The 12,963-nt window shown below is 48.5% G+C and overlaps 1 long non-coding RNA gene across 1 annotated transcript in view; it reads left to right on the top strand.

Moving 5' to 3' along the window:
• The window catches only part of LOC143301235 (uncharacterized), a 34,459-nt gene extending 22,479 nt beyond the window's left edge, over nucleotides 1–11,980 (top strand). Inside the window, exon 3 of the long non-coding RNA XR_013057747.1 lies at nucleotides 11,824–11,980. This is a non-coding gene — a long non-coding RNA (uncharacterized LOC143301235). The remainder of the gene's footprint in view (nucleotides 1–11,823) is intronic.
• Nucleotides 11,981–12,963: the final 983 nt, after the last annotated feature.

Genomic DNA, 12,963 nt, shown 5'->3' with positions numbered 1-12,963 from the left:
CACACACACACACACACACACAACCAAAATCCCAAATGACTGGGGGAGTGAGAGGAGCAGCAGTCCTGGAGGGTGCTGATACAGCTCTGACACAGCTCTAACAGCCAAATCAGGAGCTTAACGGCAGTCCCTTCTCGTAGCAAGGCTGACAAATGATTCCGCATAAAACTGTCGGCATTCAGTGTGGCGGCCTGTAATCACCTGGCATGTCGTGTTCAGCTCCCTCGGGGGCACTGTCAAGTGGAAGGCCAGAATGTTTTCTGGGCTTTGAAAGATGCTACCCACCCCCCCACTCTTTGTGTCCGCTGTCAGACTGGTGACAGTCCACACCTCACACGTAAGGCTGGTGGGCCCCGCTGAATGAAGTGACCTGAATAGTTCTCCTCCATTACCGCGTCCTATTTCTCCCGGAGTCCACAGCTTTACCTTGCATTAGATGATGGTTTGGGGGGCAAGTGCATGGAACTTCAGAGTGTTTGTTGTCAAAGATCGTGGACTGACAGAGAGAAATATTTGTTGTCTGTCACTGTGTCACGCGATGCTGGTCTGGTTTGGTTTTTGGTTTTGTCAGTGCAGTGTGTGTGTGTGTGTGTGTGTGTGTGTGTGTGTGTGTGTGTGTGTGTGTGTGTGTGTGTGTGAGTAAGTGAGTGTGTGTGTGTGTGTGTGTGTGTGTTTGAGTAAGTGTGTGTGTGTGTGTGTGTGTGTGTGTGTGTGTGTGTTTGTGTGTGTGTGTGTGTGTTTGAGTAAGTGTGTGTGTGTGTGTGTGTGTGTGTGTTTGAGTAAGTGTGTGTGTGTGTGTGTGTGTGTGTTTGAGTAAGTGTGTGTGTGTGTGTGTGTGTGTGTGTGTGTGTGTTTGAGTAAGTGTGTGTGTGTGTGTGTGTGTGTGTGTGTGTGTGTTTGAGTAAGTGTGTGTGTGTGTGTGTGTGTGTGTGTGTGTGTGTGTGTGTGTGTGTGTGTGTGTGTGTGTGTGTGTGTGTGTGTGTGTGTGTGTGTGTGAGCGAGTGTGTGTGACACACTTTGTTGTGCATGTTTTTATACGCATACATACATTAACCAATGCATCACCTTAAATACGGAGAAACGTATCGCCTGTGTAGTATAAGATGATGCTGTTGAGGTTTTTTCGCCTATAACTGGTAATAAAGCTTCTTCCGCTACCGCCTTGAAATAAAATTCGTTTCGTTTTTTCCTGCTTCGAACAAAACCCTGTCACTATATAGTTTGCCAGCGACTATAGAGCTTCAGCTAACATCTTTGGGGACAAGGCAAAAAGTAGTAATAATGACAACAGTAATGTGTGTGTTGAACTGTTCAATACCGGTACCAGCTTACTCATTTAATTTTATTTGTTGTTGTTGTTGTTGTTTTACTCATTTATTCATTCAATTATCTTTTTATCTATGTATCTATTCGTTTCTGTCTTTCTTTATTTCCTTATATATTCATTCATTTATTTATTCATTTATTATTCACTCATTTATTCATATACTCATTTATTTATTAATTTATTATTCACTCATTTATTCATTCGTTCATTTATCTATTTAATCAATTTGTTACTTATTTATTCTTTTCTTTTTTTTAGTCTATCTATTCACTTATCTATTTTTAAATAAAGTACAAATGTTGAATGTTACTGGATATGAAAATATACTTTCAATTTTTTAAAATTCAAGTAGAGATTTTTCAAAAGCCACGAAGAACTCAAAATTCGTTTTCAAGAATCGAAGCATTGCATGGAAAAGGTCCACTGCCATTTGATCAATTTGCTGTTACTATTTTTGTCCGCCCAGACCCACATTAAGAATCACATAGACACAATGACTGGAGTTCTGGAATAAACATGAATTTCCTAAAGCATATAGGCAGCATGGAAAAGAAATCAAAGATTTTGTTTACGTTTAAAACTGGGCTTTGTTACTTGTTAAGACTTTTCCTTTGAAAAAAAAACACACACAAAAAACAACAAAAAAACACACAAAAAAAACATTCTTCACCGTTGACACCACATAAGGAGGTTAAGTACTTTGTGGCATTGACTGTTTCAGACACACAGCCATGACCAGCCACCCCAATGCTGCATACACACATCATCCACCAGTACTACTCAGTGAAGTGAAAACACAATCAACGAACAGAAAAAAAACATGTTTTTATCACTTATCTTGGGGAAAACACACACACACACACACACACACACACACACACACACACACACACACACACACACACACACACACACCACAAAAAAAACAGGTACTGTCGAACGAAATTTGTATTGGTGTTCACTGAATGTGTTACCGTGGTATTCTCAAAACTTATGACAACAATAATAATAATAGTAAGAAGAACAACAACAACAACAACAATATACTACTACTACTACTACTACTTATTGTTATTATCATTATTATGATGATGATAAAAATAATAATAATAATAACAAAAGGACAACAGCAACACAAAACTGGGAGATGAGATGATTTTTTTTTAAACAACAACAACAACAACAACAAAATTGAATCATTCCTTCCTGTATTTTCCGTTTCATAAGACTTTGAACAGTGATCAGTGCATCACACTGCTGTCAGTGTTTTGATTCATCATGCTTCACACACACACGCACACACACACACACACACACACACACACACACACACACACACACACACACACACACACTGCAATCAGTAGTTTGTTTATTTTTCACACACACACACACACACACACACACACACACGTACGCGCGCGCGCACACACACACACACACACACACACACACACACACATTGCAACCAGTATTTTGTTTATTTGTGAATCACACACACACACACACACACACACACACACACACACACTGCAATCAGTATTTTGTTTATTTGTTCCACACACACACACACACACACACACACACACACACACACACACACACACACACACACTGCAATAAGTTTTTTTGTGTGTTTGCGTTTCATATACATATATATATATATATATATATATATATATATAGTGTGTGTGTGTGTGTGTGTGTGTGTGTGTGTGTGTGTGTATGTGTGTGTGCACTGCAATAAGTTTTTTTTTGTGTGTTTGCGTTTCATATATATATATATATATAGTGTGTGTGTGTGTGTGTGTGTGTGTGAACATGCAATATTTCTTAACACAAGGCCTACCAGTCACCCTACCTTATCGGTAGCCAGATGTTCGCCGTTCATAATGAAGTGACGTGGAAAGTCAAAGTGATGTGGAGTGACAGGCAAGCCGTGTTTTCCTGCAGACTGTATTTTTTGTTGACCTGCTGTGTCTGCTGTTGAGGTGCTACGCTTGTCGGACGACTGAACTGTCCCTGCTATCATCCTGAATGCTTTCTGCACCCCTCTCACCAGATAGTCAATAAAGAAAACACGGTAACGTGTAGAAAGTTACTCCACCCCTCTCACCACACAGTCAAGAAAGAAAACACGGTAACGTGTAGAAAGTTACTCCACCCCTCTCACCACACAGTCAATAAAGAAAACACGGTAACGTGTAGAAAGTTACTCCACCCCTCTCACCACACAGTCAAGAAAGAAAACACGGTAACGTGTAGAAAGTTACTCCACCCCTCTCACCACACAGTCAAGAAAGAAAACACGGTAACGTGTAGAAAGTTACTCCACCCCTCTCACCACACAGTCAAGAAAGAAAACACGGTAACGTGTAGAAAGTTACTCCACCCCTCTCACCACACAGTCAAGAAAGAAAACACGGTAACGTGTAGAAAGTTACTGCACCCCTCTCACCAGATAGTCAAGAAAGAAAACACGGTAACGTGTAGAAAGTTACTGCACCCCTCTCACCACACAGTCAAGAAAGAAAACACGGTAACGTGTAGAAAGTTTATCAGTGAATATTTCTGGCCCAACATCTTCGTCTGAGGAGCGTATTTGCAGTAGGGTGCTTGTATATGGCCTAGAGGTAACGCGTCCGCCTAGGAAGTGAGAGAATCTGAGCGCACTGATTCGAATCACACACCGGCAGTCGCCAGTATTTTCTCACCCTCCAGAAGACCTTGAGTGGTGGTCTGGGCGCCAGTCATTCGGATGAGACGATAAACCGAGGTCCCGTGTTCAGCATGCATTTAACGCACGTGAAAGAACCCACGGTAACAAAGGGTTTGTTCCTGGCAAAAATTCTATAGAAAAATCCACTTTGATGGGAAAACAAATGAAACTGCAGGCAGAATTTTGGTTTTTTTTAATGGGTGGCGCTCTCAGTGTAGCGACACGCTCTCCCTGGGGAGAGCAGCCCGAATTTCACACAGATAAATCTAAGTCAGAGAATAAAGCCAATCGTTTCAGTTTCACAGGCGAACAGAAGCATACCTGTATAAGAAAGAGAAAGAACAAAATGCATGTTTCTTATTATTGGTGTTTTTCCGTGTGTGGTGCCTGCCTCTGACAACATCAAAGTAAAAGAGAGAGAGAGAGAGAGAGAATGGTTTACGGATTCGGCCAAAGGCACTATTTCAATGGATGAGCACATACATTAAGACATTAATTAGCATTCAAATATAATACACACAACATAAAAACGACAGAAATTCTTCTTCTTTTTTAAAGGAAGGGGGAGGGAGGAGGGGAGAGTGTAGGTGTAAAAGTTAACACCAGGGTAAACTGAATGGCGAAAGCGATTTTGTCACTTTGTTCGGGGAACCGTGAACAGTCTATCAGAGATGATGTGTGAGCGGCCGTGCTCAGATGTGTGTGTGTGTGTGTGTGTGTGTGTGTGTGTGTTGATGGGTGAGGGCCGGATGTCGTGATGATACACAGGTGTGCTGAAAGCTTTCCACATTCAACTTTTTTTTTACTCAACTGTGTCAATGATTCTAACACAGGTCTAGTCTTGACTGACCTCCTGCTGTGCTAAACACTTCTTAACTGGCTTGTTATGGCACTCTCAAAAAAATAATGATTCTGTGTGTTGTGTGAGTTCTGTCCCTTTGTGTGTGTGTGTGTGTGTGTGTGTGTGTGTGTATGTGTGTGTGTGTGTGTGTGTCAATGTGAATGCGCGCGCGTGGGAGTGGGGTTGTCTAAGTACATTTATATCCACCATGTAACGTGGCTGCACACGAAATCATACCGTGGTTTACACAGGAAAAGATATCCCGTTTCTCCTCGCTATAGGAACTATCAAAACTGTCTGGTTGTATCACAGACGGCATGCGGCTTGTCTCAGTCAATACCACGGAAACTTCTGACTGGTCGCTGGACATTTTCAGTGAAGAAGCAAAATATGTTGTTGTTTTTTGTAATCCAAAAAACTGTGTGACGGTTCCACGTTGAAGTAGCGGAACACTTTCCAAGTGAGGGCATTGGAACTCCTGGCTGGCTCTGTGTGTGTGAGGACACGGTATAAGTTCCTCTCTCGGCTTGGGGCAGTGAGAGGAGCGTCCCTCACCGGCCGGGGGACACGTATTGCTGGACAACCCTCACTGCCCACCTCACTCCCGTTCTGCCACAGGTCCCCGGGAAAAGAAACGATCCAACGTTTCAGCGTGTTGTCAGATAACGTGGCTCAACAGCTCTGGCCACAGCTTCATCCACTCTGTGTTCAACAAGAAACACACAAAGGAGTGAACCCACCCCCCCACCCCCCCACCCCACCCCACCTCCACACGCCCCAAAAAAGAGAGAAAAAAGAGTGTAAAAATGACAGAAAAATATTAAAAAGAAAACTGAAAAGAAAGAAAGAAAGAAAAGAAAAGAAGAAGAAATCCCCCACCTCCACAACCCCATGTGGTGTCATTGCCAATGGCCGTGGACCCAAAGCCGGCGTGGTTTTGATCTCGCACTGAATAGTTCAGGTCGCCGACAGGAGCCACAAAAAGAGAGTTGTGTCCCCTACTTGGGATCATTTGCGCCCCCTGTCTGATCGAGCGACGTTAAAGACGTTCCCGGAGAAAGGGGGAGAGGGGATCGGATTACCCGCCCTTTGCTTTCCGAAATGATGAATGCGTTGTGGCGGAACTAAACTCTCTAATTTTCTGCCTTCCCTTTCTTTTTCTTTCGTTTTCTTTTCTTCTCTTCCTCTCCACCATCTCCACCCATTCCTTATCTCTTGCGTATAGCCCATCCCGTTCATCTTGTGTCCATGATCTCATCTCATGTCTCAATGACTGGGCTTTCCTCACCTTCCCTCACCACGCTGACTTCCCTCACCACACTGACTTCCCTCACCTTCCCTCACCACACTGACTTCCCTCACCTTCCCTCACCACGCTGACTTCTCTCACCACGCTGACTTCCCTCACGACGCTGACTTCCCTCACCTTCCCTCACTACGCTGACTTCCCTCACCTTCCCTCACCACACTGACTTCCCTCACCACGCTGACTTCCCTCACCTTCCATCACTACGCTGACGTCCCTCACCTTCCCTCACCACGCTGACTTCCCTCACCTTCCATCACTACGCTGACGTCCCTCACCTTCCCTCACCACACTGACTTCCCTCACCACGCTGACTTCCCTCACGACGCTGACTTCCCTCACCTTCCATCACTACGCTGACGTCCCTCACCACGCTGACTTCCCTCACCACGCTGACTTCCCTCACCACGCTGACGTCCCTCACCTTCCCTCACCACACTGACTTCCCTCACCTTCTCTCACCACACTGACTTCCCTCACCTTCCCTCGCCACTCTGACTTCCCTCACCATGCTGACTTCCCTCACCACACTGACTTCCCTCACCTTCTCTCACCACACTGACTTCCCTCACCTTCCCTCACCACGCTGACTTCCCTCACCACACTGACTTCCCTCACCTTCCCTCACCACACTGACTTCCCTCACCTTCCCTCACTACGCTGACGTCCCTCACCTTCCCTCACCACGCTGACTTCCCTCACCTTCCCTCACTACGCTGACTCCCCTCCCCTTCTCTCACCACACTGACTTCCCTCACCATGCTGACTTCCCTCACCTTCCCTCACCACACTGACTTCCCTCACCACACTGACTTCCCTCACCATGCTGACTTCCCTCACCACACTGACTTCCCTCACTACGCTGACTTCCCTCACCATGCTGACTTCCCTCACCACACTGACTTCCCTCACTACGCTGACTTCCCTCACCATGCTGACTTCCCTCACCTTCCCTCACCACTCTGACTTCACTCACCTTCCCTCACCACTCTGACTTCCCTCACCTTCCCTCACCACAATAACTTCCCTCACCTTCCCTCGCCACAATAACTTCCCTCACCTTCCCTCACCACACTGACTTCGCTCTCCTTCCCTCACCACACTGACTTCACTCTCCTTCCCTCACCACTCTGACTTCCCTCACCTTCCCTCACCACACTGACTTCCCTCACCACACTGACTTCACTCTCCTTCCCTCACCACACTGACTTCACTCTCCTTCCCTCACCACACTGACTTCCCTCACCTTCCCTAACCACAATAACTTCCCTCACCTTCCCTCACCACAATAACTTCCCTCACCTTCCCTCACCACACTGACTTCACTCTCCTTCCCTCACCACGCTGACTTCCCTCACCTTCCCTCACCACACTGACTTCACTCTCCTTCCCTCACCACTCTGACTTCCCTCACCTTCCCTCACCACACTGACTTCTCTCACCACACTGACTTCACTCTCCTTCCCTCACCACGCTGACTTCCCTCACCTTCCCTCACCACACTGACTTCACTCTCCTTCCCTCACCACTCTGACTTCCCTCACCTTCCCTCACCACTCTGACTTCCCTCACCTTCCCTCACCACAATAACTTCCCTCACCACACTGACTTCACTCTCCTTCCCTCACCACACTGACTTCACTCTCCTTCCCTCACCACTCTGACTTCCCTCACCTTCCCTCACCACTCTGACTTCCCTCACCTTCCCTCACCACACTGACTTCACTCTCCTTCCCTCACCACAATAACTTCCCTCACCTTCCCTCACCACGCTGACCACTCACCTTCCCTCACCACACTGACTTCACTCACCTTCCCTCACCACGCTGACTTTCCTCACCTTCCCCCACCACGCTGACTTCCCTCACCTTCCCCCACCACACTGACTTCCCTCACCACACTGACTTCACTCTCCATCCCTCACCACACTGACCACTCACCTTCCCTCACCACACTGACTTCACTCTCCTTCCCTCACCACTCTGACTTCCCTCACCTTCCCTCACCACTCTGACTTCCCTCACCTTCCCTCACCACAATAACTTCCCTCACCTTCCCTCACCACACTGACTTCACTCTCCTTCCCTCACCACACTGACTTCACTCTCCTTCCCTCACCACACTGACTTCACTCACCTTCCCTCACCACTCTGACTTCACTCACCTTCCCTCACCACACTGACTTCCCTCACCTTCCCTCACCACACTGACTTCACTCTCCTTCCCTCACCACAATAACTTCCCTCACCTTCCCTCACCACACTGACTTCACTCACCTTCCCCCACCACGCTGACTTCCCTCACCTTCCCCCACCACGCTGACTTCCGTCACCTTCCCTCACCACTCTGACTTCGCTCTCCTTCCCTCACCACACTGACCACTCTCCTTCCCTCACCACACTGACTTCACTCTCCATGCCTCACCACACTGACCACTCACCTTCCCTCACCACACTGACCACTCACCTTCCCTCACCACTCTGACTTCACTCTCCTTCCCTCACCACACTGACTTCACTCTCCTTCCCTCACCACACTGACTTCACTCTCCATCCCTCACCACACTGACTTCACTCTCCTTCCCTCACCACACTGACTTCGCTCTCCTTCCCTCACCACACTGACCACTCACCTTCCCTCACCACGCTGACTTCACTCACCTTCCCTCACCACACTGACTTCACTCTCCTTCCCTCACCACACTGACTTCACTCTCCCTCCCTCACCACTCTGACTTCCCTCACCTTCCCTCACCACACTGACTTCACTCACCTTCCCTCACCACTCTGACTTCACTCTCCTTCCCTCACCACACTGACTTCCCTCACCGTCCCTCACCACACTGACTTCACTCTCCTTCCCTCACCACACTGACTTCCCTCACCGTCCCTCACCACACTGACTTCACTCTCCTTCCCTCACCACTCTGACTTCCCTCACCGTCCCTCACCACACTGACTTCCCTCACCGTCCCTCACCACACTGACTTCACTCTCCTTCCCTCACCACACTGACTTCACTCTCCTTCCCTCACCACACTGACTTCCCTCACCTTTCCTCACCACGCTGACTTCCCCCACCATGCTGACTTCCCTCACCACACTGACTTCCCTCACCGTCCCTCACCACACTGACTTCCCTCACCGTCCCTCACCACACTGACTTCACTCTCCTTCCCTCACCACACTGACTTCCCTCACCGTCCCTCACCACACTGACTTCCCTCACCGTCCCTCACCACACTGACTTCACTCTCCTTCCCTCACCACTCTGACTTCCCTCACCGTCCCTCACCACACTGACTTCCCTCACCGTCCCTCACCACACTGACTTCACTCTCCTTCCCTCACCACACTGACTTCACTCTCCTTCCCTCACCACACTGACTTCCCTCACCTTTCCTCACCACGCTGACTTCCCCCACCATGCTGACTTCCCTCACCACGCTGACTTCCCTCACCTTCCCTCACCACGCTGACTTCCCTCACCTTCCCTCACCACGCTGACTTCCCTCACCTTCCCCCACCACGCTGACTTCCCTCACCTTCCCCCACCATGCTGACTTCCCTCACCACGCTGACTTCCCTCACCATGCTGACTTCCCTCACCTTCCCTCACCACGCTGACTTCCCTCACCTTCCCCCACCATGCTGACTTCCCTCACCTTCCCCCACCATGCTGACTTCCCTCACCACGCTGACTTCCCTCACCATGCTGACTTCCCTCATCTTCCCTCACCACGCTGACTTCCCTCACCACGCTGACTTCCCCCACCTTCCCTCACCATGCTGACTTCCCTCACCTTCCCTCACCACGCTGACTTCCCTCACCACGCTGACTTCCCTCACCTTCCCTCACCACGCTGACTTCCCTCACCACGCTGACTTCCCTCACCTTCCCTCACCACGCTGACTTCCCTCACCTTCCCCCACCACGCTGACTTTCCTCACCTTCCCTCACCACGCTGACTTCCCTCACCTTCCCTCACTACGCTGTCCCCTGTTTCAGACGTGTGAGGTGCATGAAGACACTGACCCACTACACAGCTCACACACTGACTTCCAATAAGCAAGCTGAGTAAGAAACAGACACACCATCCCCTGGTCCTCCCCCTCACTCCTGGACGTCGTGGAGATGAGCTCTGATGGTCCGGTTGATCACTTTGAGGTCTGCAGTAGCCGTTGAGTGGGCAGGCTGTGTCCAGGGCTGGAGTAGGGAGTGCGCACCATGTGGACACACCCAACAGGTGACTATCGGATTCTTTCCACCATGCCACAGCATCAGCCTCTCCCCACTTTCTGACGTGCGACATGGCTACTCTGCTGAACCAACTTGCAGGCGATTGGCTGTCAGAGACGAACTTTCTTGCACGTTGAAAGGAAAATGAAATTATGGTGCTTAGAGACTCGTCGACCACTAAGGCCATCTCAAGGCTATCGCCGCGTCAATAACTACTACAAGGATAAAAAAAAAAAAAAAACAATTAAAACGAGTCACCACTTCAAACTTTCCACTCTAAAGTTTAAAAAAAAAACTTCCATAGTTTAAAACCTTCAGATATGGTTAAAAATGTTCACTTCTTTTAAGAAGTCCATCAGCGCCCACGGAGGGACATCACCAAACAAAGTCTTCAAAGAAACCGCCGTGTAACGTCTGCGTCTAACGTCATGCAGATCCCAACAGTCAAGGAGCACGTGTTTCACGGTGAGAGGCTCATCACAGGGAATGCATCGAGGGGCCTCTTCCCCCTTCAACAAGTAAGAATGAGTAAAAAAAAAAAAAAAGTCTGCCCCGCACGCAGTCTGCACAGCACAGACTCCTCCTTTCTGTTCTTCACCCCCGAAGGGAGGGTCTCTTTTAGGTCTGGACGGATCTGGAAGAGCTTGTTGTCCGTCTGGGTGTTCCACTCCTCTTGCCAAAGATCCTTAACATAAGTGTTCACCTTCTGCTTCATGTCTGTGTATGGTACAAAGGATCTGGATAATTCTTTCTTTACAGCGTTCCTGGCCAGCAGGTCCGCCCTTTCGTTACCACGAATGCCAACATGTCCGGGAACCCAGGCCAACACAACCTCGTATCCTTTCTTCGTTGCGAGAGTAAAAGCTTCATAAAATTCCAGCAGTTTGGGATGAGTGATATTCCTGCAGGCGATCGCCTCCAGGGCTGGCAAGGAGTCGGAAAAGATCATGAATCTCTTTTGTTTCGAAGAGAGAACCATCTTTACCGCCAGAACCAGTGCGGTCAGTTCCGCAGTGTACACCGAGCTGTCAGACAGGATGTGTTCCGTTGAGGGCCGGTCAGGAAAGGCGGGACAGAACGCAGATGCAGCGACTCCGTCCTCTGACTTGGAACCGTCAGTGAAGATACTTTGAAAAGTGGGGAATTTGTGGCAGAGTTCCGAAAAGTAAGTTCTGTAGGCCAGAGAACTGGTGGAGTCTTTACGGTACGAGGCCAGATCAAATCGTACCTCAGGTGTTCTAAAGGTCCACGGAGGGCTGTCAGGGAACTTAGAGAAATCTGAGATGCCACCGACATCCAGATCGGCATTTTCTAAGTGCGGCTGAATGCGGAGTCCGAGTCTTGCACGTTCAACATGAAAATGTCAAGGAACACTTGTGCTGTTTGTGCAGGAGCGGCTAATCCAGGTCCGCTGTCCCGTGAAGCCCGCACTGTCCTTGAGGGTCAACACGCCCTGAGCAACTCCCATGTCTTCAGGTCCATGTCGTCGTCCAAACCGTGCTTAACTCCCACACACCCTGCCATGCCAACACATGTCTGATGCTTCAATTGGATATTGCAGAATATTACAAGTGGAAAAAAATAACAGAACACTGTTGTTTTGTTTTGTTCTTGTTTCAAAGTGGACCTGTTGTGCAAATGTCAACCAGGACACAAAGACATGAGCACAGTGCTCTTGGTCACCATGTCACGGGGGCACAGGCTGGCCTCATTCCGCTGGGGATTCACTATTGCAGAACATAATTATGGCATTGGTGCCCCGTTCGTTCAGACAGTCAGTGGTCATACGCTTCGTTTACACTACGGGTGGGCGACAGAATAAAAAAAACAGTAATTTGTGAATCCCCTCTTTCCCTTCCCTCACACCCTTCCCTCTGTCTGTCCCATGGAAAAAAAGAAAAGAAAAGAAAGTTAAAACGAAATAATTATTTTTAAAAATTGATATATATATACATATAATAATAAAGCTGCACGCGCGCGCGCGCCCACACACACACACACACACACACACACACACACACACACAGTGAATCTGTAGAGTTGAGCTTGACGACCTACTGACATTCACCCTCCCCATGGGTTTGTTGGGTGCTGCGGTGTTGGGGGCTGTGAATGGGACAACTGTTACTCAGAACGCCATTCACACCAAGTACACCCTGATCCATTAACCTGTCACAATGTCTGCCCAGTCCACGATCAACAGCTGACATAACAAAGCGGACAAGTTGCCCACATTGTACCATCTTATTTTGGCGCAACACAGCATGACTCGAAATCTCGCCCTTTGTCAGGTTTGAACACTGAATCCTGGGACAACAATGTGCGAGCAGCGGTCTTTGAGGTGGAAGTTTTCCCCAAGCATTGAGCCAGTCACCCTGACGGGGTGCAGGGCCACGGTGACACTGCACGTCCTGCCCGCAGCGCCGTCAGTAAAGAGTGCAAACTTCATTCTCCTGACGTGTCGGGACAATGCACAATCAGGACTTGAGGCACACTGGTGCATACACCCCTCACTTCTCTCTTCATTCCTG

This window comes from Babylonia areolata, chromosome 27 (genome assembly GCF_041734735.1).
Source record: "Babylonia areolata isolate BAREFJ2019XMU chromosome 27, ASM4173473v1, whole genome shotgun sequence".
NCBI lineage: Eukaryota > Metazoa > Mollusca > Gastropoda > Neogastropoda > Buccinidae > Babylonia > Babylonia areolata.
This window is presented reverse-complemented; position numbering and strand designations above follow the sequence as displayed.